Below are 23,177 nucleotides of genomic sequence, written 5' to 3' on the forward strand. Positions count from 1 at the left end.
TATTCGACATTGGTGAGGCCTCATCTGGAGTACTGTGTCCAGTTTTGGGCCCCACACTTCAAGAAGGATGTGGATAAATTGGAGAGAGTCCAGCGAAGGGCAACAAAAATGATTAGGGGTCTGGAACACAAGAGTTATGAGGAGAGGCTGAGGGAGCTGGGATTGTTTAGCCTGCAGAAGAGAAGAATGAGGGGGGATTTGATAGCTGCTTTCAACTACCTGAAAGGGGGTTCCAAAGAGGATGGCTCTAGACTGTTCTCAATGGTAGCAGATGACAGAACGAGGAGTAATGGTCTCAAGTTGCAGTGGGGGAGGTTTAGGTTGGATATTAGGAAAAACTTTTTCACTAAGAGGGTGGTGAAACACTGGAATGCGTTACCTAGGGAGGTGGTAGAATCTCCTTCCTTAGAGGTTTTTAAGGTCAGGCTTGACAAAGCCCTGGCTGGGATGATTTAACTGGGAATTGGTCCTGCTTCGAGCAGGGGGTTGGACTAGATGACCTTCTGGGGTCCCTTCCAACCCTGATATTCTATGATTCTATGATTACCTCCCTTTTGCTGTGACATTTAACTGAGCCAATTTGAGTAGCTATACCGGGGTCTCAAACTCAATTTAGCTTAGGGTCAGGGCCAGTCCTCAAATCCTCCCAGTGGGCCAATAATGTCACTCATGATGCCCAGAAGCGCCCCCCCCAACTCCGCTTCCCACCTGCCTAAGGCTCTGGGCGGGAGTTTGGGTGAGGGAGGAGGTCTGGGGTAGGGGATTGGGGTGCAGGCTCTGGGAGGGAGTTTGGGGGCAGAAGGGGGTATGTGGCAGTGTAGGCTCTGGGACGGGGTCAGGGGCTGCGGGGCTCCCCTGGGGCTCTCAGGCGCGGTAGACCGGGGCACCTCCGCGCGCTACTGCCCCCAGGCACCGCCCCCGCAGCTTCCCATTGCCCGCGGGGGCGCTCGGGGTGGGGCAGTGCACGGAGGCCCTGGCGGAGCGGGGCCAGCAGACATGTGGAGTGAGTGCGCGGGAAGCTGCTCAGCTGCGGGGCGCTGCGCTGCTGGTGGTGGGCGGGGCCCGGGCCATTGTAAATCGCCCAGGGGACGTGGGTGGGGGAGCGCCCGGGGGCGGCAGGCGGGGCCAAGGCAGAGACCCGGCCCCAGAATTGGTGGAGCCCCGCGGGCCACATTGGGGAGGTTGTTGGGCCAAGGATGGCCCCTGGGCCAGGAGTTTGAGACCCCTGAGCTGTAGTCTTTGCCAAACGTGTCGTGGAAAACTTTGTTTTAACATCTGCTTTAATTCCTTCACTTACCATTACTCAGTTATTGATCTTGTTTCTGTCCCAAACTGTTGCGGTGTAATTGTAAATTTATGCCAAACCCTGAAATCCAAAACCATCATTACACCTTTATGTGCTTTAAAACAAGACATTTTGGCTTAGATTTATAAAGGTGTTGAGTGAGGCATTGCGCTGCTCTGCCCTATTTTCAGATGTGGCTCAGGCACTTAAGTCAGGCATTGCAATATTGAGTGGAAGAATGCCTAATTACCTTTGAAAAATCTGGCCTTTGTGCCTTATATTGCAAGAGATATTACAATACAGTATTACTGGGTCAGAATATAAAATAGAATGGATGCATAACTCAAATTCTAGTTCACGGTTTCTTTGCATATGCCCTATTCTGTTGCTAGATGGCAGCATAATTCTAGAAAAGTAATGCAAATCCATGGGTACTTGCTACTGGAACTAGAAATAATCATTTTAGCTTGCTTGCTTTTTCAGTGCAAGTGCATCAAAGATGTTAATGTTTTTTTTAAAAAAGCACTTGGTTATCTTAGCTGTAAGTTTAGAGCTGGAAATGCTGTTAATGGGAGTTATTAGTGGCTTTCCAAACTGAAAATGAGTGACTGTCATCAACTGTTTCTGTGATGTTATGTCACAGAGGGTCTGTCTACACTGCAATAAAACACTTGCAGCTGGCCTGTATCAGCTGACTCTGGCTCACAGGGCTTGGGCTGCAAAGCTATAAAATTGCAGTGTAGCTGTTTGGATTCAGGCTGGAACTGGGCTCAGGGACCCTGCTTTAGGACCCCCCCAGCCCAAGCCCAGACATGTATCTTGCAATTTTATAGCCCTGCAGCATGAGCCTGAATGAGCTGACATGGGCCAGCCACTGGTGTTTTATTGCAGTGCAGAAATACCTGAATAGACAATCATTGCTCATTTCTACCATCTGTTGTCCATCAATATCACAGATAAAAGGAGAGCAATTCTAACTTTCAAATATGGCTTAAAAAAGTGCAAATGCTTAAGAATTATTTTGTTTTATTCTCAGAAACATCTACTCATTTTCCTGTGCTAATAGGAAAGGAGTTGAATATAGGACAGATCCTGAAAACAAGAAAGGAAAATGTGTTTGACATGTTAGGATGGTCCTGTGGGGAGGGGACAAGATTTAAAATCAAGAGATGTAGATTATGTGATGTTGCCACAAACTTGATGTAGGTCCCAAAGAAAACTACTTAACCAGTTTATGCTTCACATTCTTCATTTGTAAAATGGTGATTGTCACTGTAACGGCTACAGCTGCACCTATGTCCCCTCTCTGGTCTATTTTGACTGCACCCCCTCCAGCTGACTGGCCTTTGCCTTTAACGTCTCTGGGGTGGAATCATACTTTTACACAAGATACTCTAGCCCATGATCTGGTCTATCAACTATGCTTATCCAGCAGGTTCAACTGGATTCGGTACCTGTGCTGGTTCTTTGCAGCAGTCTGTGACCAGTGGTGTGACTATAATGCTCAGACAACCTGCTTAAACCAAAGTATTGTTTAATCATACCAGTAGGAATAAAGCATAAGAAAATAGGATTTTAAAACAACAAAAGGTCTACACATGTCTATCTTACCTAGAGTCTTGCCATCCTTTGATAGAGACCCTAAGCAGCCTCAGTTTCTTCAGTCACCCCAGCTTCTGGCATCTGGATGTTAGTCTGTTTCCCTTAACTGTCTCCCAAACTGCTGCTCCTTCCCTGGAGAGTTTATCACTTTCCAGACAGCCAGCAGTCCTTTGTCAGTTTCTTGGGTCCTTTTGTACTGCTGCCCAAAACCACTTTGTGAGCTCCCCAGGGGCTCAGAGGTAGAGCATCAAAGTTATCTTGCATTGCCCCTTAACAGTTTGCTAGGGTGCTGTCTTACCTAGAATCATTGTTTCATCTTCCTGTTTGTTTCCCAAGAGCCCTGTTGATTTAATAATCCAATAACTAGGTCAATTTATAATATTGATAAATTACTCCAGAGCAGTTCCACTCCAACCACAGTGATAATACATACCTGTCTCAGGGAGGTATTGACACAACAGTAGTCTGGATAACACTGAAGGAGGCAGAGGAAGAAGTCCACATAAGAACTCTGCAGCCTTCATTTTAAGGAGAGTTATTTTCCATATAGCAAGCCCAATCACAGTACTGAATGTGATTAGATTAAATTCCACATGGGAGGGGCATGTTATTGTATGATTTAGGGATTGTCATACCATAGGTCCATCTAATCCACAATCCACTCTTCAGTAGTGGCCACTACTACATGTTTCAGAAAAAGGTGCAAGAAATCCTGTAGTGGGCAGCTGTTAAGTAATTAGCTCATAGAGGATCTTTTTTCCCAATCCTATCAGTTGATGGCTGGTTTCTGCCCTGCAAGATGAGGGTTTATGTCCCTTTAACATATGAGCTAATCATTATTACTTATGAATCTTTTAGCCTAGAATGTAACTGTGGCATTTTCCACTGTCGTAAAACAGGATACTGGCTAGATGGATCATTGGTTTGACCGGTATGGCCATTCTTATGTAGGTGTTTTTATTATCCATACAACTGTCAAATCCCTTGTTGAATCCTAAACTCTTGGCCTCCTTACTATGTGGCAATGATTTTCACAGGCAAATTATGTGTAGTATAAAAATACATACATTTTCTCTCATACATTTAAAAAAATTACTTTCTCTGAATGTTACCGTATTCTTGTACTGTGAATAAATAGAATCACACTTTTATTTTTCTCTCCTTTAAACTACATAGTCCCACTTTTTTTAGTTTCTCCTAATTTGGAAATATTTCTAAGACTGTAACCTTTGTTGCCTATCTCTGTTTTAGTTCCATTTCTGCTATATCGTTGTCAATAGAGTGCACAGAAATGAACACAGTATTCTAGATGAGAGCGTACCACTGATCTATATAATGACTGTCACGCTTCAGGGCAACTGCACCTATATTCTCTCCCTATGGTCCCACAAGGGCACCAACTCTAGGTCTTGGCTTCTCAGCCATCACCTCTCTTGGGTGGAGACTCGCATCTCTCTTCCTCCTGACTGGGTTTTCCAGGCTGCAAGTTCCCTGCCTCCATTGTGATATCCTCAGCAAGCCAGACTGCCTGAACAGGTCAGTATGTACTTTTTGTTTCTCTTCAAAGGCTATGAACAATGTAACTGCCAGCAGTTATAAGTTATTACACAGCCTTTAGACACAAGCACATTTATTCTTATGGTAAAAGCATTATAGAGAAAATATATATAAAAATAAAAGTTTCTATATGTGCGCTAAAAGCTTATCAGAGGTCACCTGTCAATCTTATGGGACCTCAGTAGGTCCAAGTCCTTCCAACCCTTCCCAGGAAGGATTGGGACACCCCTTGGACAGAAGGTCCAGTTCGTTTGTTGGGTTGGAAAGCAGGCCCTGAGTCTGTTTAAACTCAGGCTATTTATTCAAAAGTTCTTTCTTTGTCTGTTGATCTCTTGAATCCAGTTTGAACAAGTATAGGTGAGCCCCTCAGGATGATGGTGGTACTTCTCTGGAGGTGTTATAACCAGGGTGAATTTGCCTCATCACCTCATCACTGTTCTTCATTCCTGGTCATCTACCCCATGGAATTAGATACAATCCCTGGTCCACAATGATACATAAACATAATACAGTAAATCTCCCAAAAATATTGCAGGAAATTGCCATATTTGTTGCAATGGCATATTTTTTATCCCATTGTTTACACTTAAAAGTAAACCAAATGTTATGACAGTTACTGTGCATTGAGCAGAAACTTTTAATGAACTGTCCACTCAGGAAAAAGACATGGGCATCATTGTAGTTTCAAATAACTTAGAATCCAGGAATCTGTAAGTAGTTCAAATGGTTCCTGTCAAGATGTAATACCTTGCTTTTATCCGTGCTGATTTCATCTGGCATGCTGGCCATTTTCCTAGTTTTACTAGGTGCCTCTGAAGTCCCGCATTGTCCTTTCTAGTCTAAATCTTGTATCACTTCACCATTTAACAATGCTGCTTTTTCTTGCCTTCCTGCTTTGTTTGCTTTCTGTGACTCAGTTGTGATTCATTAAGTTTTCTGTACACTGAGTCTGAGGGTTTTAACTTCCTCACTTTTAACTTCAGGGTTTTTAGATTAACGTCCTCTTTTAAAAAACAGAACAAACAGAAAAAAAATCTCCCCTTTCCCAAGTGAGCACAACAGTACTAGCTTTTCCTACGATCCCTCCACTGAGGCTGATGGAACTTATATGGCTGGTCACTTCATATTCTCCTACTTCAGTGAATTATGCCTTTCATCACAATGAGAGGGATTCCTTTCACTAAACTAGTATACAGAATATTAAAGCAAGTTGTTTCACTCTCTCTGTGTGTGAAATTGTTCTTCCACTATTAATCCTCTGTAAGTACTTTTATTTTAGACTGTATAGGTTCCATCATTTCTCTTAAATTTTCAAGCTATTTTAGGGCAAATTCTCCCTGCAGATCCAGTCAGCTGAATTTGACTTCAGTATTCCGCTCTCCCTACCTCTTCAGAACTCATATTAAACATCCAGGGATGATTCAAGAATATAGGGAGGGCAGAACATCAGAGATGAGAGCCAAGAGGAGGATTTTGTTTCTCTCTTACTTTGACTTGTCTACTTTGAACATGGCTTCTGACTGACTATTCCAATGACTTGTCGTTTGCTTCCATTATTTTGAAGCAGAACACATTGACTTAACTAATGTACTCCAATAATTCTTAGGCGCCCCAGGAATATGCACCATATTTTGTGTCTAGCTTTATGAAATATAGATGGAGCTGACTACAATCAGTAAATAAAATTATTACCATTAGAAAAAGTCAGATTTTTTCCTGCTGCTACAAAGTGTTGCTTGTAGCTGCTAGTTGATGAAACTAGATGTGGAAGGTAAGCAGTGTCACTCACACGAAAGGCATGGCACAGTAGTGTGTGCATTCCTTACCCCTTCCCACCTCCCAAAGATTGAAGTGGTTGGAAAAATGAGAGCTCTTATTTGAGCAAACATATTTGTGTGCAGATTTGAATTTGAAATTGTGCTATCATCACTGGTTTCCTTTTCAATCTCCTTCAGCTTCTCCTGAGCTGGGAGCATTTCACCAGTTACATATTCTTCTCTGACAGGTTTCAGAGGAACAGCCGTGTTAGTCTGTATTCGCAAAAAGAAAAGGAGTACTTGTGGCACCTTAGAGACTAACCAATTTATTTGAGCATGAGCTTTCGTGAGCTTCTCTTCTCTGCCACCTATTCGGTGTATCCACCAGTAGGGAGAGGGCCACAATCTTCTGAGCTAGGGCTTGTGCTACTGCAGCTGATAATTAGGAACCAGAGGTGAGTGCTGTTTTCCTTGCAGAGGCCCCTTTGCTGCCTTTAGTGTCATACTCTTCTGCAATTATTTCTGTGTCTCACTTCTCCTTACCCTTCAAAGCCTTATTGTTAAATATTTTAAATTAATTTTTTGGTGTGGCTTGGCATCCTCCTTTCGTGCCTTATCCTGGAAAGTGCTGAACACTCACAACTTCTATTGAGAACAACGGCCATTCCATGTGCTCAGTGCTAGAGCTGACCCGTGGATGATGATCCTATTTCATGGCAATTTGGGGGGGGGGCGCGGTTTGAAATTAGTTATTGTTCTGCAGTGGAACAAAAACAAAATTTGTTGAATGTTTTTGCAAAAATGGAATTGTGTCAGTTTCTCTCTCTGGCTCAAAACCTGAGCTTTTCAATTCAGGGAGGTAAGGGTGTGCATATATGTGTGAGTGTGTAGCTGTAGCGTGGGGTTAGGACATTCGCCTGGGATGTGGGAGACCCAGGTTTTACTCCCTGCTCTGCTGCCTGGTTTTCAGAAGAGTTTTTCATACCAGATCACTGAATCAAGCAAAGCAGGGATTTGAACCTGAGCCTCCCACATCCCAGCTGTGTCTGCTTGCTTTCAACCTGCCCAGTGAAAACTTCATTAAAACTGCTCTGTCTCAGTGAAAAGCTTCAGCTTTGATGAAACTGCACATTTTGGCAAAAATTCATTTTGTTGAAAACGTTCCAACTAGCTGTAATCAGCACTTCCGGAAGCCAGCCCATTGTGGGAGAAAAAATTATCTAAACACATGCATTATAGTGCTTGTGAAAGGTGCCAGTTGACAGCACTAGTACACAGTTTTATTTGACCTGCAGAGCACGTACAGCATGGGTGGAGAACGATAGCGTAAACTCTCTCCGTGCTTCTCCAACCCAAGGAATGAGAAGGGAGTTCATTCTCAATGCCATATAGTTCTTTGAGAGACACAAGGCAGATGAGATAATATCATTTATTGGACCAACTTAAAAGATATTACCTCACCTACCTTGTCTCTCTTATACTCTGGGGCCAAACATTTATTTCTTTGGGCTATCTTGTAACATCACTCCTTAAGATGAATGGTAATGTGCTACTGTTAGGTCCATTGCTATTTCTTATGGCCCTCGCTGCACTGTGCCAGGTTACACTAAATTGGAAGGTAACATTTTTTTAAAAGGAGTTTGGTTTTCTTAAAAGTTTAAAATTCTTGATGTGCTAAAATATGTTTTTATTATCAAGCTTTCTAAAGGGATAAGTTAGTTTTATTTTCACTGATAGCATTGTTCATGAATTACAGCTACAGTTTTCTCACAAAAGATACACTGGGTGACAGGAGAATGTAATCAGTATTGAGTAGCTGCACCATGTGTCATACTCATAATGTTAATAGTTTGTTTCTTTAACACACAAGCGGTCACTGAAATTATAACACATGAACATAAGAAACTGTTGAAAGAAAGAACAGCTGTCTATTGTACATAGTTTAGCGACAGCTGGGGCTTTCATTAAAATTACTCAGTGTCTACAGTTAAACTTCCTAAAGGAATGAAGTTTGAAATACTACGCTGTTTTTTTTAAAACCCGCTAAGCAACTTGGGCAGAATGAAAGTCAACAACTTAGAAATAAGTGAAATTAAACTGAGGGTATTTTAGTATCTTTTTAATGGAGTAAAGTGAAGATCCTGCATATATGAGTACTCTCTGTTTTCCCAGGAAACCACTCCTGATCCTTACCGGAACATACACACACTGCTATATGTCAAACAGAAAATGAATTAAAAAATAGAATATATCATATTCAAACAATGATTATTTTGCTACATCTTGATGTGTGATTGCTATGCGATGGCTGTGTCAATTTGACTGGATGCTGGCGAGAAGGCAGCTTTTTTTTTTTCAAGCAGTTTGGCTGCCTTTCTTCCCTAACAACATCAGTTTAGGCTTGCAAATTACAGAGTGATGTTGTTGTTGCTTTTACCTCACTGATTTCTATGCTTTGGACAACAGCAGAAAAAATGCAGACATTACAGTTATGGGTGAGACAAGGAAGTTGAATTCAGATGTGAATTCAGATTAGGTTTTAGCAATGGTTCAGCTTTCAGATTCCAGACCAGTTAGGGTTTAGGTTTAGACTAGATGGTACCAAGATCTTCAGAATTAGTCTTAAGAGTTTTTAGTCTAATGAAATCAGCTCACCTGGTGTGCAGCTATATTCAAAACTGGTTTCCTGATGTAGGACCAAAACATTAGCATGTGGGCTCAGGGATTTGAATCCAGTTACCATGTCTCTGAAATTTGAAGGGGCACAGATTTAAGAGCCTGGTACCAGCCCACCTGCAATTCGAAAGGTTCCTAACATCTGTTACTGTCACCTAATGGGGGAAGACCTGTAGGTGTACACTGTCTCACTGGAGGGTCTCGTTCCCAGAGGCGAAGTCTTATACACTGTATTGCTTGCAATTGGGGCCTGATCTAACTCTTGCTGAAGTCACTTCAGACCCTTAAAGCATTTGAGGCTTGGTGCCATGTTTGAAGAATCTGCATGTTGGGGACTCTAAAGAGGATGGCAATTTCTGTTAGTGCTAATCCAAACTGTAAGTAAACAAAGCTGGTTCTTAGCAATGAGGCTATTCAAAGAAAATGGCCTTCCTTTTAGGGATCCCTCTTGCATTTTCTGGGGAGTGAGGAGTGATGGGGAAAGACGTGTCTGTAGAAGTCCCACTAGAACTCTTTCACTGCCTTAGATACCTTTGGTAGGTGCTAGAATAGATTTTGGAAATACCAGGAATACATTGCAGGGTATGTCACACACACACAACTGGGCATTAGACTTCTATTTTTTGTTACAATGAGATTGATTAGATGCTTCCTGGTTGAGAAAACTTGCTACACATGCACTACGTTGAGTTTTTGCACCTTGTCACTTCACAGTTATGGAAAACAAAGTCACAAAACTGAGGCTATGGAAACCCAGGATCACTCAGCATTAAAGATGGGGTGAATGATAAAGAAGTAATAGCTAATATGCAGGCTTTGTTCAAATGTCTATTGGTTTTCAAGTGAGGGAAGTCTATTGGATTCTTAGCAGAATTCCTTCTATGCCAAAACTGTCAGATCAGTTAACTTCTCAGAAAGTGATGAAGTTCTATTATTGTCTCCTTTATTTCTGGTGATACAGAGAGCTTTCAATATTAAAGGAGAGTCTTTACCTCAGTGGTCCCCAAACTTTTGAGAGTCGCACCCCCCTTATCCCTGTCTGCCTCCCCTGCCCCCTGAGCCAGGGTCGTGAGTGGGGCTGCAGCTCTGGGGGACGGGGTGCAGACAGGGATAAGGGGGCTGAGGCTGGGGATGGGTCTAGGGCCGAGAGCTGGGCATGACCAGGGCCAAGGCTGGGGTGGGAGTGGAACCGCAGCCAGGTTGTGGTGGGGGCTGGCAGCCAAGCCCTCCATCAGGTGCAGCTCCACTCCAGCCTTGCGCTCAGCCTTGGCCCTGGGCTGGGAGTGGAGCCGCACATAGGCTGGGGCTGAAGCCAGGAGTCAGGGATGCAGCTGGGGGTGGGGAGGGGCTGAGTAGCGCTCCCTCCCCGGGTTATGCCGCAGCCCCCCCGGATGTTCCTCCATGCCCCCTTAAGGGGGCGTTCCCCACACTTTGGGACCTCTAATTTACCTAGAGAAGCAAGTGCCCACTTTCTGGATGTGGCATTTTAGACATGAGAAGATATGTTAGATTTCTTTACATCTGAATTCTCCTGTGTTGGTGCCCCAAGGAGCTGTTGTTTATCCAGAAAAGCCGCTTGTGATTTTTTGGATGGGACTAACCTTAGTTTCTTTAACTTTGATCAAGCCAGTTTATTGATTCCAAATTAGTCTCCCACTGGGCCCTGGGGTAGATTTTTGGTTGCATCTACTAACTGCATCTTCCCTTCTTAAAGCTGTCATTAAGCCCCTTTTTGGCTGACTTTGTGTAATGGACTTAATCTGTGCCAGGATTGTTCGAGGGTCTGAGCCTGTAGTTTTACTCAGGGTGAATGCTAATCTGTTGAAAACTAGTTTAAAAAAAAATTGACGAAAATTGGCAGGGAAATATATTTTCTGGTTTGTCAGGGGGGCCTTACACATAGACGAGTTAACTTTTTAATTTTTCAAAGAGTACATTGAAACGTAACCCTGTAACTGTATTTTTTTAGTGATATGACCTTACAGTTTAAATAGATAGAAGTATCTAAAATTGGTAGCTAGGAAGCGATGATGGAGAGTTTGGTTGGAAGGTGAAAATTAGGGGAAATGTAGTAAACATAACTTAAGATAAAAATTCAGGGATACGTTAATCCACAGAAATGCTCAGTAGCAGTCCTGATATGGAAGAAGTGTGTCCCAGAGGGTGCAGGATTATCCAGAAGTTTGATCACTAGCCAATGTATTTGTCTGTCATTGTCGCTCCCATTTGTTTTACAAAGATCTAAAAGGCATCCTATCCAAAATGTTTAGCTTACATGTCTTGGCACCGGCCAGATTATGAAGCTGGCAACTTGTGTTGTATTGCTTACAACATTCACTGTGCTATCTACCAGCTAGAGAGAGACTCTGTTACTGAGTAACAGGGATGTTCGCATTCACACACAGCTGATGAATGTGCAGCTAAATGTAGTTCAGTGAAGGTTAAGGAAGTACAAGTTATACCCAGACTTCAGAACAGGAAACACATATTTTAATATCAATATTGGTTATAATGTTCAGTAGCCATGATTTCAAAACAGGTGGCAGTTACACACTGGAGAATGTGGCGTGTGAAATTGTTAGTTTCCAGTAACTTTATTGGATGTGTGAAATTTGATATGAGAGAACTTTGCAGAAAAAAAATCCAATTTTAAAAATATCAAAAGTAAAAATACACAGTAAATGGAAAGGATGAGGGGAAATATTTCATTTTGAACATCTGAGATCACTTAAACATGTTGGTTTCCAAATTACCTTGAAAATTTAGAATTTGGGAAAAATCACAAAAATGGGGCACTGAGCATATATCTGGAGTGATTAATGGAAGTATGAGGTATAATACAAATTTGTTTTTCCTAAGGTGAAATTATTACCTTACTTTCTTCCTATTTCTATGCTTATTCTTATTATTTCTAAGCATATTCCTATGCTTACTTTCATATAATAATAAAATATAAAAATAAAATAATACAAATTTGTTTTATAACAAATTTTTTGTTTTTTTTGTTTTACAAATTTCTTTCATAAAATAATACAAATTTGTTTTTCCGAAGGTGAAATTATTACCTTACTTTCTTCCTATTTCTATGCTTATTCTTATTATTTCTAAGCATATTCCTACGCTTACTTTCTTCCTATTTCTAGTTGTTCATTTTCTTTGTTGTTGTTCAATGATTAGTTTCAGGGTTTCTTTGCATGAGTTTATGGTATTTTTAAGGCGATGTTAGTGGTTTGTTCTCAGTTCTGTTTTTATGACTACAGCAACTCTTAAGGCAAACACTTTGACTTAAAGGGCCATGGAGAGATTAAAACTGTGTAACAGCTTACTGAGATATCTTTGTGTCTAAGGAAAATGAGTAATTTTTAGGGTTTAATTGGTCAGTTCTCATTGTTAGCCAGCATGACTTGCTGTGGAATTTGCTTATGTAGCAAGGGCCTCAGGGGAACTGGGGTTGGAGGGAGAGGACACAAAGGGAGAGCTGTGTGGGGGATGAATGAGAGCTGGGGAGAGGAGGGAACCAGACAGTAGTCAGAAACTTGGGGATGCAAGGTGAGATCAAGGATGTATTGATATGGAGAGCTGAGGGAATCAGTCTGGGGTTATAAGAGGTGATTTGGGGAAGGTAGACACCAGAGCTAGGGTGAACTGGCAGTGGGGAGGCAGAGGATGGGATAACAGGAGAATTTAAGGGGGAAAAGATGGGAAGGAGACTGAGACAAGTGGGGATTTTGGGTTGGGTAGAGTAGAGGGGGGCCATCTTGTGTACATTTCAGAGATCTCTGTGGCAGAAGTATGTTTGGCGAGATTGGGGCAGGGGTGTCAGAAGGAACTTGGAAGGACAAACAGAAGGGGGATATTTGGGAAGAGAGGAAAGCCTGGGGGATTGGAGAAGAGATAATTAGGGTGCATTCAGGGAGGGCAGGATAGAATGGGTTGGAAGGAGGGGCAGGATTCTCCCCTGTAGAATGGGCAGCAGTTCCTTCCCCAAACCCTGTGTGAGCTGAGTGAGACACAGGCCATCTGGATGGAGGTGCTATTTCTTCCTGATGCCTCTGGGGTTCCCCCGTTTGCTGGCTCCCAGGCAATGAACTGCCTAGGCGTCCCCTGGTACTGTTATCTTTTGGGCATCCTCTGCCCCAAAAGGGGATTTTCCCTGTGTGGAGATGGCTACAGAGAAGTTAATGCATCTTCAGCATCTCACAGGTTGTTAGGATGACCATGCACCCACCAGTAGGGGGGCTCAGAAGTGCTCATCTTAATTAAAATAGATCCTCAAATAATTCTCACAGTTTATTCAGAGTGAGGAACCACATCTTACTAGGAAGCTTTCCAAGGGCTAGACTGAACAAAGTTAGTGATGTTCTCCTTTGACTAGATATCCAGCAGCCCTACAGTACCAAAATCAATTTCACACTACCCCCAGCCATAACATTGGGTATCATACCTTCTCCTATAGCCCACCTAGCAAACTAAATTAGTTAACACCTCCCGCTGTGGATGCAGAGCCAGGAAAATGAAATGTCACCTCTTCTACTGCCTTGATCCATTCTGAGGAGATGTGATTTCTCATTTCAGCTGTCCAGCCCTAGAATAATCCCAACAGCAATTGTGTGGGTGCTAGATTGGTGAGGAGGCTGTAATGTGACAGGAAAGACAGCCAGCTTTCCTCATTCGTGTCTCCCAACAGAACATCTTCTCACTAATTTAAATACCGTGCAACTGGAAGTCAAGGATGTGAGAGTGTGTGTGTGCTACTGAACACCTAGTATGTATGCCTCCGTATTCCAGCTCCAAATGTAAAGAGATTAATGAAGCTAATTCCACCTATACGTACAGCATTCCACAAGCTTCGACATTTCACATGTACTTCTGTGCATCTCATTCACAGAAACCACAGCTTCTGTGGTTGATTGACCATTTGAGTTAGAGGAACTCATTACCAAGTGGACTGCTGTGGCTGCTGTTGTTCTGGCTAGAGTCATAGAAGAAGATTGTGTTAATGAAATGTATACCTAATGCGGAACAGGGTAGACCAAGCGAGAGCTGAGAGCCTGGGAAAATCTATTATACAACATCAATGACAGCCAATTAATTTCCCTTTCTTCTTTCCCATCATTGGAAAAACCTGTTACAAGACCAAGAAGAGCTGCTGTAGTATATGAGCTAAAATATTACCACATGTGAGAAGGTCAGTGTCCACACTTTCACTGTGGGGCATTTTGTTTTATTTTTGGAGTACCACAGATTTTGTTCAGGTGTTTTCAGAGTCAAGTGAAGTTTACACAGCTTGTGACATTCCCCATTCAAAAATAACCAGCTATTGAATAACTTGTTCCGGTTACGAGCATTACAGAAAATGACATACTTCACCACATCCACACTCGTGACTGTGCATGTCCATGCATGTGGTTGTACCATAACCCCCCATTATCCAAACCTAAACCCCAGAGGCCTGTGTCTGGAGGCAAGTAAAGGGTGAGTTAGCTAGAATGCCTGAGGGGTGTAGGTAAGTACACGCCTTAGGCTGTGGCCAGTTTGCAGTGTGAATGGGGGTAAGGGACGTGTGCGGGGTCTCAGGTTTCAATAGTCCTCTACCCCCATTCCCTGAACCCTTTCAACTAACCCTTACCTAATCTATAAAGGTCTCTGCCCCTTTTCACTGATAGTAGTGTGCTGTGCTGACTACATCACAATAGCTTTCCACTGCACTCTTTACAGCTCAGTACAGGTGACAATGGATCCAGCTCTGAAAGCAGCTGCCTGACCTGCCTATTGTACCTGGGTGCTGATCAATGTGTGGTCAGAGTACACTGTGCTCCATGATTTCACCTGCAGCGGCAGGAACATTCATGTCTGCCAGGAAATTTCACAGTGGCTGGAGCAGGTGGATGTTCAGCGGACTCCAGCCCAGAGCTGGGAAGGCATAAAGCACTTAAGGCTCCTGTACAGGAGCTGAAAAGACTCCAACAGTTTCTCGAGGAGGGCGTGTTGTAGATTGCCCTTCTGTGTGCAGCTTGACTGGGTGAAGTCAAGGGCTCCCAGTTCAGAGCCTGAAGTGGCACATGTGATCCTGCACCTCTAGCCAGAGGAGATGGTTGAAGAACCCCTCCCCTGATGAGTCTGAGGAGGGCTCCGAGCCTCAGCAGGAATCAGAGCCTGAGGCCGGTAAGAAACAATGGACTCCAGGTTCTGCAGTACAAATCCCCTTTGCTTTGTGCTTACAATCAGGCCTCTCCCATGTTGGAAGCATATTTAAAAGCAAAACAAATTACTTCCTATTGTGTTTCATTGATAAATGTAATGCGACTGGTTGGACCCATGTGCATTCTGGGATCTGTACATGATTAGGTGGCCTGCTGCTTGTATTCTGATGTCAAGGCACAGCATTTATTGTATGTGTTTTTGAACATAACACTATTAAGAGTTTACACTTGTTGATCTAATGAAGTCATTTCTCTAAAATGGAGGAACAGCACTTGTGGAAAGGGGAAAAATATATTTTTTAAATAAAATTTTTCAGCAGCCACAAATTATGGCCTGAATTAATAAACAAACCAAGAAAACCCCTCCACCCCCTAAAATATACCTACCTGATTATTTTGACAGGTTTCAGAGTAACAGCCGTGTTAGTCTGTATTCGCAAAAAGAAAAGGAGGACTTGTGGCACCTTAGAGACTAACCAATTTATTTGAGCATGAGCTTTCGTGAGCTACAGCTCACTTCATCGGATGCATACCGTGGAAACTGCAGCAGACATTATATACACACAGAGATCATGAAACAATACCTCCTCCCACCCCACTGTCCTGCTGGTAATAGCTTATCTAAAGTGATCATCAAGTTGGGCCATTTCCAGCACAAATCCAGGTTTTCTCACCCTCCGCCCCCCCCCCCCCCCACAAACTCACTCTCCTGCTGGTAATAGCCCATCCAAAGTGACAACTCTCTTCACAATGTGTATGATAATCAAGGTGGGCCATTTCCTGCACAAATCCAGGTTCTCTCACCCCCTCACCCCCCTCCAAAAGCCACACACACAAACTCACTCTCCTGCTGGTAATAGCTTATCCAAAGTGACCACTCTCCCTACAATGTGCATGATAATCAAGGTGGGCCATTTCCAGCACAAATCCAGGTTTTCTCACCCCCCCCACCCCTATACACACACACAAACTCACTCTCCTGCTGGTAATAGCTCATCCAAAGTGACCACTCTCCCTACAATGTGCATGGTAATCAAGGTGAGCCATTTCCAGCACAAATCCAGGCTTTCTCACCCCCTCCCTTTTTTTTTCCCCCAGGGACACACACACAAACTCACTCTCCTGCTGGCAGGTTTCAGAGGAACAGCCGTGTTAGTCTGTATTCGCAAAAAGAAAAGGAGTACTTGTGGCACCTTAGAGACTAACCAATTTATTTGAGCATGAGCTTTCGTGAGCTACAGCTCACTTCATCAGATGTTTACCGTGGAAACATCAGTTTCCACGGTAAACATCTGATGAAGTGAGCTGTAGCTCACGAAAGCTCATGCTCAAATAAATTGGTTAGTCTCTAAGGTGCCACAAGTACTCCTTTTCTCCTGCTGGCAATAGCTCATCCACCTTGATTATCATACAGATTGTGAAGAGAGTTGTCACTTTGGATGGGCTATTACCAGCAGGAGAGTGAGTTCGGGGGGGGGGGGGGGGGGCAGAGGGACAGGCCTAACAAAGAAAATAACAGAACGCCACTAGCCGTCACCTTCAGCCCCCAACTAAAACCCCTCCAACGCATTATTAAGGATCTACAACCTATCCTAAAGGATGACCCAACACTCTCACAAGTCTTGGGAGACAGGCCAGTCCTTGCCTACAGACAGCCCCGCAACCTGAAGCAAATACTCACCAACAACCACATACCACACAACAGAACCACTAACCCAGGAACTTATCCTTGCAACAAAGCCCGTTGCCAATTGTGCCCACATATCTATTCAGGGGACACCATCACAGGGCCTAATAACATCAGCCACACTATCAGAGGCTCGTTCACCTGCACATCCACCAATGTGATCTATGCCATCATGTGCCAGCAATGCCCCTCTGCCATGTACATTGGTCAAACTGGACAGTCTCTACGTAAAAGAATAAATGGACACAAATCAGATGTCAAGAATTATAACATTCATAAACCAGTCGGAGAACACTTCAATCTCTCTGGTCACGCAATCACAGACATGAAGGTCGCTATCTTAAAACAAAAAAACTTCAAATCCAGACTCCAGCGAGAAACTGCTGAATTGGAATTCATTTGCAAATTGGATACTATTAATTTAGGCTTAAATAGAGACTGGGAGTGGCTAAGTCATTATGCAAGGTAGCCTGTTTCCTCTTGTTTTTTCCTACCCCCCCCCCCCCCCAGATGTTCTGGTTTAACTTGGATTTAAACCTGGAGAATGGTCAGTTTAGATGAGCTATTACCAGCAGGAGAGTGAGTTTGTGTGTGTATGGGGGTGGGGGGGATGTGAGAAAACCTTGATCTATGCAGGAAATAGCCCGACTTGATTATGTAAAGAGTTGTCACTTTGGATGGGCTAGCACCAGCAGGAGAGTGAATTTGTGTGGGGGGGTGGAGGGTGAGAAAACCTGGATTTGTGCTGGAAATGGCCCACCTGTTGATCACTTTAGATAAGCTATTACCAGCAGGACAGTGGGGTGGGAGGAGGTATTGTTTCATGATTTCTGTGTGTATATAAAGTCTGCTGCAGTTTCCACGGTAAACATCTGATGAAGTGAGCTGTAGCTCACGAAAGCTCATGCTCAAATAAATTGGTTAGTCTCTAAGGTGCCACAAGTACTCCTTTTCTTTTTGCGAATACAGACTAACACGGCTGTTCCTCTGAAACCTGTGTGTATATAATGTCTGCTGCAGTTTCCACGGTATGCATCCGATGAAGTGAGCTGTAGCTCACGAAATCTCATGCTCAAATAAATTGGTTAGTCTCTAAGGTGCCACAAGTCCTCCTTTTCTACCTGATTGTATTTGTGTTTCTGTCATAGAGTGGAGAACTAGATTCATGCAGAGGCATAATATCTGGCCTTATACCTCCCCATTCACATCTGTTTCCCTGGGCTGCCCTGATCTCACTTGCCTTTAATCCTCTGCCTGCTGCTGTGAGGATTGCTCCCATGGAGTAGGGCTGTGTGCCATTTGGTGGTACAGAACTGCCGCCTGGTTTCCCCAATTCTGCCCTCTATCCTCGCTCAGTGAAATTGCACCAGGTCTGCTTCCAGAAGCCTCTCCCTGGCCATAAGGGCTGGAATTGCTTTGTAAAGTCTGCTTTGCATGTATAATTAGCTGCAAATGTTTGACGGGAGCAAGATGTGAAAATATGGCCTTTATGATGCTTTTAATCTGCTTTTATGGCTTGCATGCTTGCAGTTAATTTTTTAAAGTGTTTGCTAGCTGGATGGGCTTTCCCTAATTTACTCAGCTGTAGACATAATGCCCACCCATTTTGGCATACAGAGCACTGGCAGAGTAATTCAAGAATGAGAAAACTGCCAACAATTATAACTATTCGTAGTCTACAGGGCAAATTCATCCCTGGTGTAAAGTTGCATGAGCTAATAGTTACCTCAGGGAGGAATCTGTCCCGGTATCAGTTACTTAAATAGAAGAAGTCCCACTGAAGCTGTTATTGCTAATGTGTTTCCTTTGTGAAGCAAATAGTGAGAGCAGGATACTGAAGGTTTAACAATGGAATAAAATGTGAGAGTCTTATGGCCTCAGGGAAGATTTCTTATGTAAGGGGATCCACAGTGTAAAATAAATATTAATTAGGTGGGGAGGCTTTCAGACCTGACCTTTAACATTAATCCATTCTGAGTGAAGCAGCTATAGAAATATGCTCACTCATAGTGAGACTCTGACATCCAGGAATCACTTGTTCTTAGAGGATGTCTCATCTGCAAAAACTTTTCAGAAACCCTTGAGTACTTGCTCTGATCAGATACTGATTCTCTCTCTCTCTCTCTCTCTCTCTCTTTTTTTTTTTTTTTTAAAGTTTTCTCATACACAGTGATTTGTTGCATCCATCTGAGTGTCCTTGTGTCTGTCCTGGGAACGCTGCTATATGCTGATATCCAGTTCTACTCTGTGTGGATGGAAGCGGAATGAAAGGGTAAGTGTTGGTAGAATTTGGAAGCTGAGTTTGAGTTTGATATGGGCTTCAGAAAATTTAATCAGAGCTTGAGTTTTTGGGCAGGGAGTGCTAACCTTCCTATGGTCTGTATACTGAATTGTGGGAGAGAACATGGGCAAAAGAACTGAAGCTTCTTCTTGTATATTTCTTTGCAAGCAAGTTACGTCACGTCTGCTCTGAACTACACATAGTTGAAACCTGCTGTAGATAAAGAACGATAATAGATGATAAATTCCTTGAGGCAGGGACCATAGCTCCCACTCAGTCTATAGAGCATTGAGCACATTGTCAGCACTTGGTAAGGGCCTGATCCTGGGAGGTGAGGGAAGTCACCTATAAGGACTGAATTCTCCCTCATTTCGCATTGACTTTAGTGGGAGTTGCTTGCTAAGCACCTCACAGCATCTGGTTCTAAAAAACCCAAACCTCTTAATCTACTTTTTTGTCCTGTATTAATCTTCACTCTGCATATCGTAACCCTGTTGACCAATGTCCGCATACTTCAGTGACTAAGGGAAATATCAGATATCTTGTATGAAAGAAAGAAACTTCAGTTTAAGGATAGCAGACTCTATGTGCGTCTCTGAAAGATGAAGGCCATATTTTGTTTTAGAGCAGTAACTTGATTTTTCTGTGTCACTTTTGTTTTCATATTTCACACAGTAGCAGGAATTTGTAAGCAACTTGTCAAGGTTTCAGTCCCCTGTCATTTTTATAATAGCTTTGCATTTATTCTAGACATACTGTCTGGCTGCACATTGAATATTACATTTAAAATGGGGCTTTTTGTAATTAACTCTTAGAATATCTACATATGAATGCTGAGGACTAAATTCTGCTCTCATTTACACTGGTGTAAATCCAGACAAATTAGTCTGGATTTATATAGGTGCATTTGAGAGGAAAATATGGCCTTATGTCTGTTATTCTGTTTGCTGATCTAGTACAACAAACTGGATCATTTGATTTTCTTCTGTTGCAAACTGAATGTCATTGTTATATGACAGGTTTCAGAGTAACAGCCATGTTAGTCTGTATTCGCAAAAAGAAAAGGAGTACTTGTGGCACCTTAGAGACTAACCAATTTATTTGAGCATGAGCTTTCGTGAGCTACAGCTCATGCTCAGATAAATTGGTTAGTCTCTAAGGTGCCACAAGTACTCCTTTTCTTATTGTTATATGACCGCTTTTGTTAGTTGCTTTTAGCATCTTTGTGTAAAGTATCCAACAGTCTGAACTACAGGAGCCAAATAGAAGGTAAAAAGTAAGCTTCATGTTCAGTCTTTACAAATGTTAAAAAGGAGAGAGTGGAAAAGCTGGTGGATCTGAGCATCATAATTATATTCTTAATTATTAATAATACTGCAGTAAGGTATCATTTTACGCTACCCTTCTGTATTTAGATCCGATAATGGAAGGTTGCAGGCTGAACATTGCTTGTTCCAGTCTCTCTGCCAAATTTCCTAACGGATTCTCTTTGTCGTGCAAGCTTGCCCAGTTGGCTTGATGCTTACATGCTTTTGGTGCCACATTAAGTAATACAATATCTTTGTAAAATACAAAACAACAGTGCAATTGTTTGTACCCTCTCAAAATTAGCTGCATTTTAATTTTCATTGTGTATCATTTGTGACACTATAAAACACACTCTGCCTTGTATGAATAAAAACCTTGTCCTATCTTGTATGGATGCAAGGAGCCTTTTCTCTTTCCTCAGTGCTGCACCCAGGCAGGAATAAAGCATGATGCATTTGTCCTGGACATCCGGGAAGAAACACAAGATTCAAGGGATGTGGTTTAAACTAGGATGTTATTTAATTAACTTAACTCCTCTGGGAACTACCCAACATAACTCATACAGTGCAGGTTATCATTCCTTCCACAGTCATTTCTATTTGGTAGAGGTCTGCCATCGGCCCCCTGCCCCTCACCTCTCCACAGCTTGTTTCCAGCCCACTGCTTGGATCCAACGGCCCCCTCTTAATATGAGGACTAGGGGGAGTTGAAAAGAGGGTGTCTCCTCACTGAACCAGACATTGGGAGCCTCAATCCTGTCCCCGAACTTCTTTATGGGATGCCTTCTCCTAAATCCACATCCAATTCCTATTTATCAGGAAACTGGGCCTCTATCAAATGAGAACCTGCACAGGGCACCTTTAAGGTTGTGAGGGTTGCAATCTAGGACTTCCCTAAGACCTAGGACAGGGGCCGTGTTCAACCTCTTGGTTCCTGAGTTCCTGGTGTTGTCTGGTAGCAGACATTTGGGGTAGGGAAGCATACATTGAGCTTCATTTGAGCAGATGTAAGGAATGTTGCTGAGTGTGCGGTCCTAGGGCCCCCGAACTATCTTGTCCTGTGCAGGCAGAATAGCTTAGGAGCCCTTCTCTTGGTGGCTAATTCTCCTGTCCATATAGCAGAGGACTAAGGGCTGGATTTTGCCTAGATTGCAAAATATGCACCTGGGTACTGATTTGGGTTTTGAAGCTCCTGAATTTTGGTGGTGTTTTGGGTCTCAGATTTTAGTCTAGTGCTATCTTTAATAATAGTAACAAGAATAATATAGAATATTAATAGATAGTAAATCCTGGGATCTCCAAAAGCTTTGTAAACTTTGTAAAGCTTTGTGAGATAGGAAAGTATTAATAACCCAGTATTACAGCTGAGAAAAACGATGCACAGAGATAAAGTACAAAGTCACATAGGAAGTCTATGACCAGATCCAGAGCCCATCTTTCCTGACTCTTAGGGCATGTAATTTAGTCAGGAGTAAGCTGTATAGATCACAAGTCAAGATGTACTGTAAATATTGCACAATAGATATGCTCCCCCCCCCCCCCCAAGAGCTTATATTGCACCATCCAAAGCCCTAAGCCGATTTCTCCATTTGCAGGTCTCCTCCAACCCCTTCACCTGAACGTTAAAATGGCCTCTATTCTGATGTAGGTTAGCATAATTGAAAAACATGCCTAGCAAGGTCAAAATACAGACCATTTGCAAGACAGGCCGTGATTGTTTCAGCATATCAAGTGTCCTGGACCAGTCCGTCTCTTGGTTTTAACCACATGACGATCGTTCCCTTACCTGTTATTTCTTTGGCTGTCTGCACTGACACAAAGGTGACTTTTTATACAGTGAGATAACGAATGGCAATAGTTACCTTGCTGGAAAATCCTAAGTAAAGACAAGACATTTGTAGAATTTACCACAAGAGAGATAGGTGACACCCACCACCCCTGGTTAACCTCACCAGCTTTTCCTCATGATAAAAGTACAGTGCCTTGTCTCCACTATGTTTTTACTGCAGGATAGCTAATGCTCATTAGTTACCCCACAGTAAAACACACCTTTTTTCATCAGTGAAGACATAGCTTGTGCTAATTCCAAAAGCTGTCTTCAGTGACACTCATGCATCTCCACTGTAGTCACTGGCCCTAAGTAAAGGACTATCACTTTGTATATAAGGATCCTACTTTACTCTTTCCCAATGTAATCTAAGGCAGTGTTTTTCAAAGTTCGGGTTGTGACCCAGTTCTGGGTCATGGCATGTAAGGCACTGGGTCACCTTGCTCAGCACCCAAGGACCCTAGCGGCTCTAGTCAGCACCACCGACTGGACGTTAAAAGTCCCATCAGTGGTGCTGCCCAGCTAAGGCAAGCTCTTTCCTACCAGTTCCGACACCGTGTTGCACCCTAGAAGCGGCCAGCAGCAGGTACGGCTTCTAGGCAGGGCGGCCACAGGGCTCCGTACGCTGCCCCCGCCCCGAGCCCCGGCTCCGCATTCCCATTGGCTGGGAATGCTGGGGTGGCAGTGCCTGTGGGCGAGAGCCGTGCGGAGCTGCTTGTGTGCCTCTGCCTAGGAGCCGGACCTGCTGCTGGCTGCTTCTGGGGCGCAGTGCGGTCCGCGGTGCCAGGGCAGGAAGCCTGCCTCTGTACCCTGGCTGCGCTGCTGACAGGGAGCCGCTGGAGGTAAGTCCACACCCCAATCCTCTGCCCCAGCCCAGAGCCTCCTGCAAACCCAGAGGCCCTCCTACACTCCAAACCCTCCATCCCCAGCCCAGAGCCCTGACCCCCTCCCACACCCTTGCCCCAGTCCTGAGCCCCCACCCCAACCTGAAGCC

Source organism: Lepidochelys kempii, chromosome 12 (assembly GCF_965140285.1).
Source record: "Lepidochelys kempii isolate rLepKem1 chromosome 12, rLepKem1.hap1, whole genome shotgun sequence".
Lineage (NCBI taxonomy): Eukaryota > Metazoa > Chordata > Testudines > Cheloniidae > Lepidochelys > Lepidochelys kempii.